Source organism: Microcebus murinus, chromosome 13 (assembly GCF_040939455.1).
Source record: "Microcebus murinus isolate Inina chromosome 13, M.murinus_Inina_mat1.0, whole genome shotgun sequence".
Lineage (NCBI taxonomy): Eukaryota > Metazoa > Chordata > Mammalia > Primates > Cheirogaleidae > Microcebus > Microcebus murinus.
Genome location: NC_134116.1, coordinates 21,043,674 through 21,061,907, shown reverse-complemented (window position 1 = coordinate 21,061,907; position 18,234 = coordinate 21,043,674).

Genomic DNA, 18,234 nt, shown 5'->3' with positions numbered 1-18,234 from the left:
CCTTCTGAATAGCACAGGGCTATAAAGAGAAGGCTTACCAAACCGTCAATATACATACAAATACACTTTGACAAGAAAAAAACATCTGAAATCCAGATTTAGAAAAAACACTGATCCAAAAGGAAAAAGTAGAATCCAAAAAGCAACAATAATCCATAAAATTATTACATCCCAACATAAAGGAGCAAGCTAAAAACTTAAGAGAGAAGGAAAAAGAAAGAAAGTTTCAACATTTTAGAAATGTGGGTAGGAACACAATCACATTGTAATTTTTAAAGCTTAGGGAATTTATTTCACTTATTTTCTATTCAACAAATATTTGTTCATATTCTAGCATGGGAAGTATCTCTTTGTATTATGGAAATTTTCAAACATAACTAGAAGAAGAGAGAGTAGTACAAAGAACTTCCATAGTATAAGCTTCAACGTTTATTAACATTTTGTCCATCTTGTTTTATTAAACACTCCACATTTATATTTAACACAAATCCCCAATACATATAATTTCACCCTTAGATACTTCAGTGTGCAGTTCTAAGACATGAAACTTAAAAAAAAAATAACCACAGTACCATAACCAGATCTAATGCCATAGCATCATCTAATACCCAGTTATCCTGGAGCTAATATGGGCAGAGGCAAATACAACATATATTGATATGCACAAACACAAACATGTATGTATATGTATGCGTATATATGTGCAATACTATATTCTCAAGAATATCTTGAGATATTCTAACTTTTGTTAGATGCCTGCTAAAATCTTTTTTTTTTTTACAGTCTCACTCTGTTGCCCAGTCTAAAATGCCGTGGCGTCAGCCTCGCTCACAGCAACCTCAACCTCCTGGGCTCAAGTAATCCTCTTGCCTCAGTCTCCCGAGTAGCTGGGACTACAGGCATGTGCCACCATGCCCGGCTAATATTTGTTTCTATATATTTTTAGTTGGCCAATTAATTTGTTTCTATTTTTTGGTAGGGACGGGGGTCTCACTCTTGCTCAGGCTGATTTCAAACTCCCAACCTTGAGAGATCCACCCGCCTCGGCCTCCCAGAGTGCTAGGATTACAGGTTTGAACCACTGTTCCCGGCCCTGCTAAAATCTTAATACAAGATCTCACTACAGTTTTCTTTTAGTCCATCAACTTTTTAAGGAAATGCATTTAATGTGCCATTACATTAATTAATTTATTTATTGAACTCAAGAGTTTGTCCCAATGACTTCCTTTTCTACATCTTTAAAAGCCTTCAGCTTAATAATATACTTTGGAATTTAAATGATGAGAGTTTCTGGAAAGATTCCTTTCTTCTCTTTTAAACATTGGAAAAATACCTTCAATCTTATCTTGATACCACTCCTTTTCTTTCCTCATTGTTAAGCAGTTGCTTAATCAGATATCTTTCCACCCAGCATCTGAAATCAAACAATTAAAACTAATTTCGAAGGGCATGCTGGAAGCTAATTTCAAGGGATACCAAAGGCAACATGTCACAATTTGGGGGGGGGGTCGAGTGGTTCTGGAGAAAATGCTTGATGTTTGTCTTTGCTGAACATTCCATGTCCCATACCCCTATTTAAAAGCAGAGAGGAGTAACACATCAGTACCTCTGACCCTCGTCTCATTTTTACTCTGTCCTCCCCTTCACTTGCTCTGGTGGGTAACACTGCTAAACATCAAGAAATACACTTTTTTTTCTCCTTGAGCCTGCTAGCTAGGGAATGAAGGAATGTAGTTTTAAACTACATATAAGTTTGCTTTAGTACTCTGGGAGGCTGAGGCGGTTGGATCGTTTGAGCTCAGGAGTTGGAGACCAGCCTGAGCAAGAGCGAGACCCCATCTCTACTAAAAATAAAAAGAAATGAGCTGGACAACTACAACTATATATAGAAAAAATGAGCTGGGCATGGCGGTGCATGCCTGTAGTCCCAGCTACTCGGGAGGCTGAGGCAGGAGGATTGCTTGAACCCAGGAGTTTGAGGTTGCTGTGAGCCACAGCACTCTAGCCTGGGCAAGAGAGTGAGACTCTGCCTCAAAAAAAGAAAAGAAAAGTTTGCTTTAGAACAATTTTGACTCTGGGATAGAAATCTGGAGAAGACCTGAGTACAGCTGAGGGCAAGCTCAAGGTCAGAACCCCAGGGCAGATGGGCATAGAATAGCTGAGAGGATGGCAGGTGGAGGGCGGAGGAGACCTGCTGCAGGGCCTGGAAACTCTCATTCGCGCTCTTTTCTTCGTCTTCTCCATGTCAGGCATAAGCCCCCGCACACGCCAGGGGCTGGTGACGCAGCACAGCCAGCCTCCTCTTGGCCAGCCTCCTCTTGGCCAGCCTCCTCTTGGCTTCCGGCTGACTCTCCAGGCAAGGTGGCCAGGAATTCACTTTATCTCTGTAGGAAGAGGGAAGGACACGTGTAGGGCTGCGTTCCCCAAAGCTAGGCATAGCCCTTGGTGAGGTCCATAGGGAGAGTTTCTTTTCTCCATTCCAGGTGTGGAAGGTATTTTGCTGCACCTTCCAGAAATGTCTTTGACAGGTTCCTTCCGACCCTTAGGTCAAGTTCTTCTGGCAAGAGTGGGGAACCTGCAGCCTTCTGATTTCTTTCTTTCTTTTTTTTTTTTTTTTTTTGAGACAGAGTCTCGCTTTGTTGTCCAGGCTAGAGTGAGTGCCGTGGCGTCAGCCTAGCTCACAGCAACCTCAATCTCCTGGGCTCAAGCGATCCTCCTGCCTCAGCCTCCTGAGTAGCTGGGATTACAGGCATGTGCCACCATGCCCGGCTAATTTTTTCTATATATATTAGTTGTCCAATTAATTTCTTTCTATTTATAGTAGAGACGGGGTCTCGCTCTTCCTCAGGCTGGTTTTGAACTCCTGACCTCAAGCAATCCGCCAGCCTCGGCCTCCCAGAGTGCTAGGATTACAGGCGTGAGCCACTGGGCCAGGCCCAGGCTTCTGATTTCAAGATTGCTCTTTCTTAAGCACCAAAAGAGGTAAGAAAAGCTTCATTGTTCTCTGCTGTATCACTTTTACTTTCTTTTTTATTTTATTTTTTTATTCATTTTTCCTATTTTTTTTTAATTTTTAAATTTTTTTCTTTTTTCTTTCTTAGCACATTCCTTCCTGTTGTATAATTTTAATTTTTGAGACAGGATTTCACTCCGTCACCCTGGCTAGAGTGCAGTGGTGTCATCGTGGCTCACTGCAACCTCAAACTCCTAGGTTCAAGGATCCTCCTGCCTCAGTGTCCCTAGTAGCTGGGATTATAGGTGCATACCATGGTGGGCCTGGCTAATTTCTTCTGCTTTTAGAAGAGACGGGGTCTCACTCTTGCTCAGGCTGGTCTTGAACTCCTGAGCTCTAGCTCTCTTTCTGCCTTGACCTTCCAGAGTGTTAGGATTACAGGCGCGAGCCATTTTGCCTGGCCTGTTTATTTGTCGACAGACATTTAGGTTCCTTCCACCTCTTGGCTACTGTGAATAATACTGCAATGAAAATGGGTGTTTAAATATCTCTTCAAAATCCTGTTCTCAATTCTTTTTGCTATCTATTCGGAAGGGCGATTGCTGGATCATATGGTAGTTCTATGTTTAATTTTTTGAGGAAACTCCATGCCGTTTCCACAGGGGCTGCACCATTTTGCATTCCCACCAACAGTGTGCAAGGGCTCTAACTGCTCCACATCCTTGCCAACATTGTTATTTCCCGTACTTTTGAAAATGGCCATCCTAATGGATGTGCAATGACATCTCGCGTGGTTTTGATTTGCATTTGCCTGATGATTAGCAATGCTGAGCGTCTTTGCATATGCTCGTTTGGCCATTTCTCTATCATCCACAGATTTTTATACCACTCCCCCTGACTTTTTCTGAGCTTTTCTCTTTTTCCTCACTATCATACATCCACGCTAACAATGGATAAATCTGTTAATGAAAAAAAAATGTATCTGGTATTGTAAGATACTGGGCTATAAGGACAATGGACACCTTCCAGCTTCTCTTTATTGCTTGTTTGCTAAGCACAAGGCATTATGAGTACATTATGGGATGCAGAGGAAAAAGACAAAGAACGTGGAAACCGGAGTCTCTCAGCTAGGACCCGGACCAGGTTAGAGCCTATCAGGGGCAGGATGAAGTAAGAATCGCTGTGGGGGAGGATGCATGATCAGTATGTAAACAACTTAGCTATAAAAGGGTCACAAGCACACAAAGGAGGGTCCCTGGCCGAAGAAGAGGCCACTGCGCTGGCACTCTGGGGGCTCAGACTCTAGCTCGAGCTAGACAATAAAACTCCTTTTGATAATTACAGCCTCTGTGACTCTGTCTCTCTGTCCTGCGCCCCTGCGAATCTCGAATATAACAGTATTATCAAAGGGGGTGAGCAAGAGAACTGAACATAAAAAGGTATGTTCGAGGCTGGGTGTGGTGGCTCACGCCCGTAATCCTAGCACTCTGGGAGGCCAAGGCAGGCGATTGCTCGAGGTCAGGAGTTCAAAAGCAGCCTGAACAAGAGCGAGACCCCGTCTCTACTATAAATAGAAAGAAATTAATTGGCCAACTAACATATATATAGAAAAAATTAGCTGGGCATGGTGGCGCATGCCTGTAGTCCCAGCTATTCAGGAGGCCGAGGCAGAAGGATTGCTTGAGCCCAGGAGTTTGAGGTTGCTGTGAGCTAGGCTGACGCCACGGCACTCACTCTAGCCTGGGCAACAAAGTGAGACTCTGTCTCAAAAAGAAAAAAAAAAAATGTATGTTCGAGAGAGGAGCTAGAAACAGAAGGCAGGACAAAAAGGTCGGGAAGCACAGAGTGCAGCAGAGGAAATGGAGGGAGCAGCAAAGCAGAACTGCAGGTGACAGAGAGGGACTCTGGCCATCATGTCCCCAAGAAAATTCTGAGGCTGAAGTCTTTGTCGTCACCTGCCTTCCCTCCAAGCGGCAGAATCCCCACCCCGTGCTGCCATCACCACTCTAGAAAAATCTTTTGAACAACTGTGGTAGAAATAAGTCAGGACTCACGTCCTGGGTCACGCAAGACGCGCAGGTGTCCTCCCCAGACGTCCCAGCGCATCCTCTGACGTGGTCCACTTCCCGTCCTCATCACTCCCAAACCCAGCCACCGAGTTCCTGGAATGCCTGTTCCAAGTCCAGGGTATTCACACATACACGCCCACCTCTTCTCCTGCAGAACCCCCTCCCCGAGTACTTTCCAGAACAAGTGCCTTCACCGTAAGTAAGCCTCTCAAGAGCCTCTTTACTGCGCTGTGGCTCACGCCCATAATCCTAGCACTCTGGGAGGCCAAGGCGGGAGGATTGCTCGAGGTCAGGAGTTCGAAACCAGCCTGAGCAAGAGTGAGACCCTGTCTCTACTATAAATAGAAAGAAATTAATTGGCCAACTAAAATATATAGAGAAAAAAAATGAGCCGGGCATGGTGGCGCATGCCTGTAGTCCCAGCTACTCGGGAGGCTGAGGCAGAAGGACTGCTTGAGCCCAGGAGTTTGAGGTTGCTGTGAGCTAGGCTGACACCACGGCACTCACTCTGGCCTGGACAACAAAATGAGACTCTGTCTCAAAAAAAAAGTCTCTTAATGTCACACATGCCATTCATCTCAGGTGCCAAGGTGAGCCCAGTACCCTTCTTCCCTGCCTTCCAGACCTTTCTTCCTCTCCTTGCAAAATGCTCCCAGCTCCCCGATGCTCAGACCATCAGACCACACCGCCTCTGAAAAGTAGGCTCGTGACTCAGTTTCTCCACCCCAATTTCTGTAACTTTTTTCTTTTTTTGAGGCAGAGTCTCGTTTTATTGCCCAGACTAGAGTGAGTGCCGTGGCATCAGCTTAGCTCACAGCAACCTCAAACTGCTAGGCTTAAGCAATCCTACTGACTCAGCCTTCCCAGTAGCTGGGACTACAGGCATGAGCCACCATGCCTGGCTAATTTTTTATTTCTCTATATATTAGTTGGCCAATTAATTTCTTTCTATTTATAGTAGAGACAGGGTCTCGCTCTTGCTCAGGCTGGTCTCAAACTCCTGACCTCGAGCAATCCTCCCGCCTTGGCCTCCCAGAGTGCTAGGATTACAGGCGTGAGCCACTGCGCCCGGCCTCTGTAACCTTTTTTTGTGCTGGCCTGTCCTGTTCCCAACCCTCTCACCTACAGCAACCTTCTCCTCTGTCCCCTCCATCCCAGCCACCCAACCCCATAGCCACCCCTTGCGTCTGATCCTCTCCAGAAAGTGTGACCCCTCCCTCTCCAATTCCGTCTCCTGTCTTTTGGCTGATTTGCTCCGGGATGCCCTGGGTGCAGCTCTCCGGCCTCACTGGGACTCCTACCCAAGGATCCCATCATCTCATTCTCCAGCATCCCCAAGGATTCCACAGCCCGGAGTTATAACCACTGCCCGGCAAACACTCTCAACTTCCTCTTTCCCTCTGGAGGAAAACCCGACCCTAGATAACCGCATCCCCACCGCGAACTGGCCCCTGGGCAGACTGATCTTACCCAGGGGCGTGATCACAGACTTTACATGGACTCTAAGTAGCCAGAAATTGTGCTGTGTTTCACTAATTTCACTCTCCTGCTCCCTAAAACAACTGTCTCAGGTCTTCACACACCCCTCCAGCCACCTTCCAACACTCCTTTATCACGAGGTCTGCAATTCATGTTGTAAAACTTCCGTATTATTGCTGCGATCCTGTGCATGTGCCTGTAGCTTACGCTTCATTCTGAACATGCCACCTTGCATGGGCAGGGGGTTCGGCCCTTGGCATGGTGAGCGCAAGGTGCCCTGTGGGGTTGCGGTGGAGAGAGGGACACGTGCTGGCACCAAGACACACACAGTATGGTCCAGAGGCTGCTGACACAGCTGCTAGAGCCCTCACCCCTGTGCTGCCCATGTGAATGGATCCATCCATCACCTGGGCATTTTGATTCTTGGGCCTTCCCAACCTCTCTCTGTCTCAGTCTGTCTCTCTGTCTCTCTCTCTCTCTCTCTCCACGTGTTGCTCTGTATGGTTTCATTCTGATCAAAAGTTTTAGGCGAACCACGGAGGGCAGAGACCCACGTCTCTGCAGACCAGTGAAGTTTGCACTCTTTTCCTGTGGCTGCCTTAACAAACTACCAGAAATTTAGATGGCTTAAAACAACAGATAGTTGGCTCACGCCTGTAATCCTAGCACTCTGGGAGGCCGAGGCAGGAGGATCCTTTGAGCTCAGGAGTTCAAGACCAGCCTGAGCAAGAGTGAGACCCCATCTCTACTAAAAAAAAATAGAAAGAAATTAGCTGGGCAACTAAAAAAAAAACATAATAATTATATATATTATATATTAATGTACATTATATATAATATATATTATATATATACATATATATAATTAGCTGGGCTTCAGACCCTAGTAATGTGGGAAATGATAAACAAACAAATAAAAAATTAGCCGGGCATGGTGGCGCATGCCTGTAGTCCCAGCTACTCGGGAGGCTGAGGCAGGAGGATTGCTTGAGCCCAGGAGTTTGAGGTTGCTGTGAGCTAGGCTGACACCATGGCACTCTAGCCCAGGTGACAGAGTGAGACTCTGTCTGAAATAAAACAAAACCAACAGATAATTATCTCACGGTTCTTTCTGGTTGCAACAAGTCTGAAACTGAGGTGTCAGCAGGGTCATGCTCCCCCTGAATCCCCTAGGGGAAGATCCTTGCCTCGTCCAGTTCCTGGAAGCCTGTGTGCTCCTTGGTGCGTGGCCACATTGCTGCAGTCTCTGCCTTCACCTTCTGGTGGTCATATTCTTCCTGCATGTCTTTGCATCCTCTTCCCTTTATGCCTGTATGTGTCCAGATTTCCCTCTTCTTCTACAGACACAGGTCATATTGGATTGGGGACCCCCTACTCCAATATAAACAACCTCATCTCACCTGATTACACCTGCAATGACCCTGTTTCCAAATAAGGTCACATTCAAAGTTCTGGGGGCCAGAACATCAATGTACCTTCTTGGAGGACACAATTCCACCCATTACAAAGGCGAACAGACTATCCAAGTGCATTTGCTTATTCAGGTAAAGCCATGGAAAGCCATGAGAACGAATTTACCATTATTCCTGAACTGGGTGGAGCTTGGCATCAATCAAAAGAGCAGGATTTGGCAAAAATCTTCAGCCCATATCTGCAAAGCAAATGCTCTCTGGCGCTTCTTCTGATAGCCACCCTTGGGCTCAAAGGTTCCAGCACGGTTATTAAAGTGAAACCCAAGCAGAGCTTTATAGATCCGTTAAATGTCTGTGTAAAATGGGTAGCAGTGTTGAGTAACAGGTTCTGTATCTTTTAGCCATTACTTGAAGAAGTACCATAATATAATTTGGAAATGACACCCCACTGGAGTGTTGTTAAGTGTAATCGCAGAGCTCCAGACAGCGGGATGAACATGGGCTTTTTCCATGATGCCAGTCAAGTCTGCCTGGAAAATGGCAAGACAGTCCCGTGAGTTACGCGGGTGGAACAGGGTCCACCGAGGCTCTGACCCCTCTGGGATGCCACCTAAATGGCCCCACATGAAAACTAGAGTCCAGCCCAGCCTTCACAGAGGCAGTGGTCCAGCTCCTGGAGGATGCTGAAGACTCAAACTAATGGAAATGTTCTCTTTTCAAGAGGTAGTCATTTTTTTTTTTTTTTTTTTTGTTGAAAAACCACTTGAATGGAGGTAGTCATTTTTTAATGTGGACTCATTAAAAAACGTTATTATGTCTTTTTTTTCCTGTTTTTTTTTTCTTTCTTTCTTTCTTGTTTTTTGAGACAGGGTCTCAATCTGTTGCTGGGGCTAGACTGCTGTGGCATCAGCCTAGCTCACAGCAACCTCAAATTCCTCAGTTCAATTCCTCAGCTTCCCGAGTAGCTGGGACTACAGGCATGAGCCACAATGCCCGGCTAACTTCTTTCTATTTTTAGTAGAGATGGGGTCTCACTCTTGCTCAGGCTTGTCTGGAATTCCTGAGCTCAAGCAATCCTCCCACCTCAGCCTCCCAGAGTGCTAGGATTACAGGCGTGAGCCACCGCGACCGGCCCAAATCTTTATATTGTTTCTACTGTAGTCAAGAGCTGACCCTTCACTAATTAATATATTGGATGTCGCAAAATGGGTTTTTACTGGCAAAGCTATTAGCTCTATTTGAATTAGAGTGACGAATGTTAGAAAGGGCTACTTCTGGCCGGGCGCTGTGGCTCACGCCTGTAATCCTAGCTCTTGGGAGGCCGAGGCGGGCGGATTGCTCAAGGTCAGGAGTTCAAAACCAGCCTGAGCAAGAGCGAGACCCCGTCTCTACTATAAATATTAAGAAATTAATTGGCCAACTGATATATATATATATAAAATTAGCCGGGCATGGTGGCACATGCCTGTAGTCCCAGCTACCCGGGAGGCTGAGGCAGAAGGATCACTCGAGCCCAGGAGTTTGAGGTTGCTGTGAGCTAGGCTGACGCCACGGCACTCACTCTAGCCTGGGCAACAAAGCGAGACTCTGTCTCAAAAAAAAAAAAAAAAAAAAAAAAAAAAAAAAAAAAGAAAGGGCTACTTCTTGGGGACATTAAAGGTATTTGAAGGCCGGGCGCTGTGGCTCACGCCTGTAATCCTAGCTCTTGGGAGGCCGAGGCGGGCGGATAGCTCAAGGTCAGGAGTTCAAAACCAGCCTGAGCAAGAGCGAGACCCCGTCTCTACTATAAATAGAAAGAAATTAATTGGCCAACTAATATATATATAAAAAATTAGCTGGGCATGGTGGCGCATGCCTGTAGTCCCAGCTACTCGGGAGGCTGAGGCAGAAGGATCACTCGAGCCCAGGAGTTTGAGGTTGCTGTGAGCTAGGCTGACGCCATGGCACTCACTCTAGCCTGGACAACAAAGCGAGACTCTGTCTCAAAAAAAAAAAAAAAAAAAAAAAAAAGGTATTTGAGATATGTGGACCAGTAAGATAGCTGGAAAAGACTCCCCATACTCACACCTACCTGCCTTACTCAAACACAGTAAAAGCATCCGCTAACACCTGTAGCCTCCACTTCTTAGGGATGGGCTCTTGGCTTCCTGCATCCAGCTGTTGGTTTAGGAGGATTTCTGATTGCATGATACCAAACAGAAGGCACAGAATGTTGCCTCTAGAAAGCTGCCCGAGTGAATACTTCATGGCGTAGGAATGTATACTTTGGGATTCCTTCGTATTTAGTCAGCGTTAGCTAGCTCATGCTATGGTACAAGCGGTCCTCCTTTTCAAGGTGGCTCACAGCAATCAAAGTTCATCGCGTGTTGGCTGCAGGTCAACCGAGGCCATATTCTATGTCCTCTTCATTCCACACCCAATGCTGAGTGAGCAGCCTCTCTGGGGGCTATGCTAGTCTTAAGGTCAGGGGGCAAAGAATGACCATGGAACCGAGAGAAAGATCTTTACACTCTTTACTTGGGTGTACACATATGACTTCCATCCACATTTTTTTTTTTTGAGACAGAGTCTCGCTTTGTTGCCCAGGCTGGAGTGAGTGCAGTGGTGTCAGCCTAGCTCACAGCAACCTCAAACTCCTGGGCTCAAGCGATCCTCCTGCCTCAGCCTCCCGAGTAGCTGGGACTACAGGCATGCGCCACCATGCCCGGCTAATTTTTTCTATATATATTAGTTGGCCAATTAATTTGTTTCTATTTATAGTAGAGACGGGGTCTCACTCTTGCTCAGGCTGGTTTCGAGCTCCTGACCTCGAGCAATCTGCCCGCCTCGGCCTCCCAGAGTGCTAGGATTACAGGCGTGAGCCACCACACCCGGCCTCATCCACATTTTATTAGCCAAAGCAAACTGCATGCCAAGCCTGAGGTTGATGTGAGCCAGTAGCAAGGAACATGGACAAAACTACCAATCTAGGCCGGGCACAGTGGCTCACGCCTGTAATCCTAGCACTCTGGGAGGCCGAGGCAGGCAGATTGCTCGAGGTCAGGAGCTCGAAACCAGCCTGAGCAAGAGCGAGACCCATCTCTACTATAAATAGAAAAAATTTAGTTGGCCAACTAACATATATATAGAAAAAATGAGCCAGGCATGGTGGTGCATGCCTGTAGTCCCAGCTACTCAGGAGGCCGAGGCAGGAGGATCGCTTGAGCCCAGGAGTTTGAGGTTGCTGTGAGCTAGGCTGACGCCGGGGCACTCACTCTAGCCTGGGCAACAAAGGGAGACTCTGTCTGCAAAAAACAAACAAACAAACAAAAAAAACAACCCATCTACAAGTCTACCTATACTACAAGGCCAGACAGCTGGGAGATGATTGAGCACACAGAACTGGTGGCATGAACTGTTTTGTGCCTTCTTGGCTAATGACTGTTTGTCTAATAAATGTCAAATGACATCTGAGGCTTGCTTTCCTTCTAACTTTGTAGTGAGGGGGTGGTGGGAGGCTGGCTAACTATCACCTTATGTAATTTCTTAGAACCTCAGTTGTGCATAAGCAAACGTGACAAAGACCCAGCCCTTCAGAAATGCTCCCAATGCGAACCCCATCCCTTCTCGCTGTCTCATAGTTTGGCTTTTTCCATTTTACCCAATCTCTCTTCTGCATCGTCAGATTCTTCCTTTTTACTGAGTCATACTCATCGGCACACAAACATGTAGAAGTTTTTGTCATCTTCAAAACAAAAACAAACTCTTAAACGTACAACCCTCTTTGGTCAGTGGCTTATATCCAATTCTTTTCCCAGAAGAGCTTTTCAAAAGTCTCCTCTCCACTTGCTCTTTCATTTAGGGAAAAGTCTCCCTCCTAGTTTTCTTTCTTTCTTTCTCCTTTCCCTTTCCCTTTCCTTTCCCCTCCCCTTTCCCTCCCCTCCCCTCCCCTTCCCCTTTCCTTCCCCTTCCCCTTTTCCTTTCCTTCCCCTTTTCCTTTCCTTTCCTTCCCCTTTTCCTTTCCTTTCCTTTCCTTTCCTTTCCTTTCCTTTCCTTTCCTTTCCTTTCCTTTCCTTTCCTTTCCTTTCCTTTCCTTTCCTTTCCTTTCCTTTCCTTTCTTTTTAATTTCTTTTTTATCATCATTTGTCCACATCCCTCCTAGTTTTCTCTTACGGCTCTGGTTATTCTCTTCAGAATCCCTGATGTCTTTTCTGTGCTCTGAACACCTATATCCGACTGATCATCTGACACTTGCACTTGGATGTGGCGCAGGCATTTCAAAGTGTCCTGAGGGCCGGGCGCGGTGGCTCACGCCTGTAATCCTAGCACTCTGGGAGGCGGAGGCAGGAGAATCGCTCAAGGTCAGGAGTTCGAAACCAGCCTGGGCAAGAGCGAGAAACCCCCAGTCTCTACTAAAAATAGAAAGAAATTAATTGGCCAACTAAAAATATATAGAAAAAATTAGCTGGGCATGGTGGTGCATGCCTGTAGTCCCAGCTACCTGGGAGGCTGAGGCAGGAGGATTGCTTGAGCTCAGGAGTTGGAGGTTGCTGTGAGCTAGGCTGATGCCAGGGCACTCTAGCCCAGGCAACACAGTGAGACTGTGTCTCAAAAAAAAAAGTGTCCTGAGACCCACATTTGAGTCCTCCTCCCCGACCTTGTTCCCTGCCTGTGTCCTCGTGCCCGCACGTGCACGCACCCAGACACGCATTCTGCAAACACAGCGCCTTGCAGGAGCATCCTGTGTCAATACGCCGCTGAGCAGCAGGTGTCCTGTGCCCTTCTGCTAGGGGACAGGGAGATGGGGGAGTGTGGATTATTTCAGGGGGTGGTAAATGATTTTTAGGGGAATTCAGTGGGCTTGAAGAACATACAGTAGCCTGGGACAAAAATCTGTCGACACCGCAGAGCAGGCAATGATTTGTGACGAAAGTCTGTCGAGTTGTGTTGGCAGGCTTCAGTCTTCCTCTTGTGATATGCACTTAGTCAATGGTGACTCGGGGAAGAGACCAGAGGTAACTTGTTTTGTTTTGTTTCTGGCAGGTCCTGACTTTAGGCAGATAAGGAAAATTCAGAGAAAAACTTCATCCTGTGCTTCGGGAGAGACAAAAGATTGAGAGGCAGGAGGTGGAGGAAGGGTAGAAAGAACTTGAGGCTTCTTCAGCATGCCAAAGCACCATACTTGGGAGTACTGGTTTCTGAACCTTAGAATCCCTCCTTCTTCTATCAGTCTATAAAATCAATCATTAGACTGATAACCAGCAATGGAATCGTGCCAAATTGGGCAACTGGCCTCAAGCGACTGTCTAATCTCCTTAATAAAAAATTAATCTAATGTTGTTTATGGGAGGAGAGCAAAAACCCAGTCTGCAGCAGTTGTGGGCTGTTCCTGGTGAATTAGAACCCTAGCCCGGCAATGCTTTATCCAGCAATGTTGCTGACAGTGGAGGTTGAGAGAAAGTGTGTGCAAGAGAGCAAAAGCAGAGAACAGGGGACACATTTCAGGGGCTTCGTGAACCAGCTATGGATATATTAATTCAATGGATTGGATACGTTTTCATTTCCCCCTCCTACAAAATGAGAACTATTAGAAATAACAGAGCTAACAGACCCTCTGTGTATGCAAAGTCTCATTGTCTTTTCCCCTCAGCAAATACATTCTTGAATTTCTCCCATGTTCTAGGCCCCCAGGTGAGTATTATGTGCTAAGTGTATGTGGAGTGCTGTGCCTGGTGCTCAGAAGCGTGACTCCACCAAATGACCAAGCCAGGTCCCCTGACTTTCCCAATAAGAGAGTGAAAACTAAAGTGCCTAAGGCCCTGGGGCTGGGAGGTGGCCTTGCTGGGATTGGGAAGGAAGCTATTGGATCCCAAAGTCAACATTTTTAACCCCGTACTACACTCCCTCCATGTTCTTAGCCTTCCTTCATGGCCTCTGCTTCATCATCCTGTTCGTTTCCCTTCTCTGGGTCCTCACCCCACCATCTGACCTTTCTGGGGCAGACCCTGCAGAGCAGCCTGACACCCCACAATCGTGCACATCTTACTGGTGCACGGGCGCCACCTAGTGGCAAAATCGGGCAACTGTCGGAGTGGACGTGACATCTATTTGGAGCGCATCAGTGCTTTTATTTTGGGTGACGACAGAGTCCTCCAGCATATATTTTTTTTCTTTCTTTAAACAGGGCAACATTAATTCACATCTGCTCAAAATGACTCATGTTTCTTCTATAGCTAACTCATCTGGCAGGAACAAGAAGTGCACATGCCAAAACAAATAGAAAGATGGACGATTGCAGGAACAAGGATGGGGTCCAAGGGGCGTTTTATCACTAATGCAATACTGATGCCTCTTCTTCAGCATTATAAACACACACCAGAATAATCGTGCGTGAATTATTGTGATACTAGCACTTTTCACAAATATATAGCATTGTGAAAACAGACCTCCCGAAATATATACTCCCCATTTCAAGAAATGTAAATGCAAGACAGTGACATCCAAATCCGGTTACGTATTTGCTAGCCCTAATGTGTACATCTGATAGTATTCCATGATTCCTTTGTGGAAGTTACAGCTGACTTCATCATCTGGGACGATTTCAGGACAGTATTAAGGTGCTTTGTTTTCTCCTTAGGTAAGCAAGTTATGAAATATACTTGAAACCAACAGGATATGTTCAATATAGTTAATAAGTAAATTGGCAATCTGTAAGACATGATGTTAAGCTAAATAGAATAAATGTAATATATAATGGGATGATCAAAATGTTCCTCATAGGAAGATGAAAAGATCAAGTCACCACGCTCCCTCTAAGCTGTCAGCTCTGTCACGTCACACCTAAGTCAACTACATGTCAATGACACCCAGTGTGGTCCCCACATGCACTCTGTCCAAGAAAAGGACAGCTAACCAGCCAGCTCCAGCTGTGGGCAGGTGTTCATGCCCTGTGTCTTCTGGTGGAGCAGGTGGTGTGTGGGCACAGGTGCCTGCATCTCTCGGCACCCCCGTCCCACTCAAAGTTCAGCAGTGGTCTTGCATCCATGTTGCCGTGACAAGGGGCAAGTCAGTCCCTCTGACTTTCTCAATAAGAAAGTGAGAAAGTGTGATCCAGATTTGGGCGGTATGCTCCCTCCAGCCCACTTGCACCCTGTCCTAAGCCTGTTAACCTTTAGGACTGTGAATCTTTCTGTTCCATGACCCAGGAATGGCTCACCTCAGTGGTGCTCTTGGAGCTATCACTACATCTAGGTAATTTCCTACACAATAAGAACAGGCAAGTGTTAAGCTGTTGGGGCGCCAGAATTTCTATGCAGGAGGGGCTTAGGGACAATAATTCATTTGGAGAAAGAGGCTGGGGAACTATCTTGAAGATGCATTTGCTGGCCTGGTGCCATGGCTCACACCTGTAATCCTAGCACTCTGGGAGGCTGAGGCGGGAGGATCGCTCAAGGTCAGGAGTTTGAAACCAGCCTGACCAAGAGCAAGCCCCCGTCTCTACTAAAAGATCAAAAGAAATTAATTGGCCAACTAAAAATATATAGAAAAAATTAGCTGGGCACAGTGGCACATGCCTGTAGTCCCAGCTATTAGGGAAGCGGAAGCAGAAGGATCACTTGAGCCCAGGAGTTTGAGGTTGCTGTGAGCTAGGCTGACGCCATGGCACTCTAGCCTGGGCAACAGAGTGAGACTCTGTCTCAAAAAAAAAGATGCATTAGCAGGACACGGTGGCTCACGCCTGTAATCCTAGCTCTCTGGGAGGCCGAGGCAGGTGGATTGCTCAAGGTCAGGAGTTCGAAACCAGCCTGAGCAAGAGTGAGACCCCCGTCTCTACTAAAAATAGAAAGAAATTAATTGGCTAACTAATATATATAGAAAAAATTAGCCGGGCATGGTGGTGCATGCCTGTAGTCCCAGCTACTCGGGAGGCTGAGGCAGCAGGATTGCTTGAGCCCAGGAGTCTGAGGTTGCTGTGAGCTAGGCTGATGCCACGGCACTCACTCTAGCCTGGGCAATAAAGCGAGACTCTGTCTCAAAAAAAAAAAAAAAAAAAAAAGATGCATGTGCTTAGTGTATCAGTCAGCTCAAGCTGCCCTCACAAAAAGCCACCAAAAGCCACAGACTGGGAAGCTCAAACAAAAGGAATTTATTTTCTCACAATTCTGGGGACTGGAAGTCCAGGATCAAGGTGCCAGCAGGGTCGCTGTCTCGTGAGGGCTCACTCCTAGGACTGCAGACGGCTGCCTTCTTCCTGTGCTCTCACATGGCCTTCCCTGGGTGTGCGTGGGCAGAGAGAGGAAGAGGAAGCAAGTTCTTCGGTGTCTCTTCCGATCAGGGCACTAATCCCATTACGAGGGCTCCACCCTAATAACCTTACTGACACTTAATCACCTCCAAAAGGCTGCACCTCCCAATACCATCACACTGGGGCTTAGGGCTTCAACATATGACTTTCAGGGGGACACAATTTGGTCCACAGCACTTAGCAAACACACTTTTTATTAAGATTGATGTAGGTAGGAGGGGCAGCTCTAAACCATCCTCTGCTGAGCTTAAACACTTATCCCTGGAAGGCCCAGCAGTGGACTTAAATCCTCACTGACCTGCACGTGACAGCAGATCTTATCCCAGCAGCAGCTTGGGGTTGCAGCAAGGACAGAAGGGGCGTGATGCTGATGAGGGAGCCATTAAATTGGAAAGCAAAGGGTAAAGGAAACAGGGCCAGCGTTAGGTCGGGAACGAGGGCAAGGACACACTTAGGGTCTAAATCACAACCTTGACTCCTGCAGGTCCTGCTAAGCATCTGGACAATTTTTTTGGTTTTTTTTTTGTTTTTTTTTTTTGAGACAGAGTCTCGCTTTGTTGCCCAGGCTAGAGTGAGTGCCGTGGCGTCAGCCTAGCTCACAGCAACCTCAATCTCCTGGGCTCAAGCAATCCTCCTGACTCAGCCTCCCGAGTAGCTGGGACTACAGGCATGTGCCACCATGCCCGGCTAATTTTATCTATATATATTAGTTGGCCAATTAATTTGTTTCTATTTATAGTAGAGACGGGGTCTCGCTCTTGCTCAGGGTGGTTTCGAACTCCTGACCTTGAGCAATCCGCCCGCCTCGGCCTCCCAGAGAGCTAGGATTACAGGTGTGAGCCACCGCGCCCGGCCTGGACAATTTTATAAAAGAAAAATGTTCTGGACCTCCCAGCTGGCGGCTTAAAAATCTACGTTTTCTCCAAGGCTAGTAAAAAATGTGTTTCTCATCCCGAAGAGTCATGGACATCTCTTCCGGCATCTTGACGACATACCACATTCCTACATCGATCAGAGGATGTGTGCAAAGCACTCGCCCTGGACTCCAAGACTAACCCAGGGCAGAGCTTGCTCCGTCTGCAGAGGTTAAGCAGATTTCCCTGCAAATTCAAATTGATCCACGTGGGTTATAAATCCACTTCCAGGTATATACCCCTCGGCTCAGCAGTCAACCAGGAGGCGTCTGGAGCACCAGAAGGCTGTTCTCAAAGGGAGCAGTACGGAACCCCTCCCGAGCCATGGGGCAAGTGCACGCACGGACCAGAGCATGCAGGTGGTGGCTGGCAGGCGACTGGGACGTTTATCACAGAAGAGGCTGATGGCTCTGCGCTCAGTGGTTTCCACGCGGCATCTCTGACTCACCAGCCAGCCAGACAGAGCCTAGTCTGAAGGTAGACATGGAGCCATTTATGTGGATACAACTAGGGTGGGTTGGGGAGTGAGGAGAGCGGGAACGCGCAATGACTGGGCATCAAGACAGGCTAAGCACCGGGCTTGCTTTTCACACGCACATGTTCATTGATCTCCATGACGGACAGATGCCATCTGTCTTGTTTATAGTGCTCTACACAGAGTGTGCTCATTAAATATTTGCTCAAGGAATAAATGAATCATCTAAATACCAGGGTGAGGTTTTGTATTTTCATTCCTATTTTAAAGAGTTTATATAGTTTTCTTTTTCTTTCTTTTCTTTTTTTTTTGAGACAGAGCCTCACTTTGTTGCCCAGGCTAGAGTGAATTCCATGGCATCAGCCTAGCTCACAGCAACCTCAATCTCCTGGGCTCAAGCGATCCTGCTGCCTCAGCCTCCCGAGTAGCTGGGACTACAGACATGCGCCACTGTGCCCAGCTAATTTTTTGTATGTATATTTTTAGTTGGTCAATTAATTTCTTTCTATTTTTAGTAGAGACAGGGTCTTGCTCTTGCTCAGGCTGGTTTCGAACTCCTGACCTTGAGCAATCCGCCCACCTTGGCCTCCCAGGGAGCTAGGATTACAGGCGTGAGCCACCGCGCCCGGCCTATATAGTTTTCCTAAC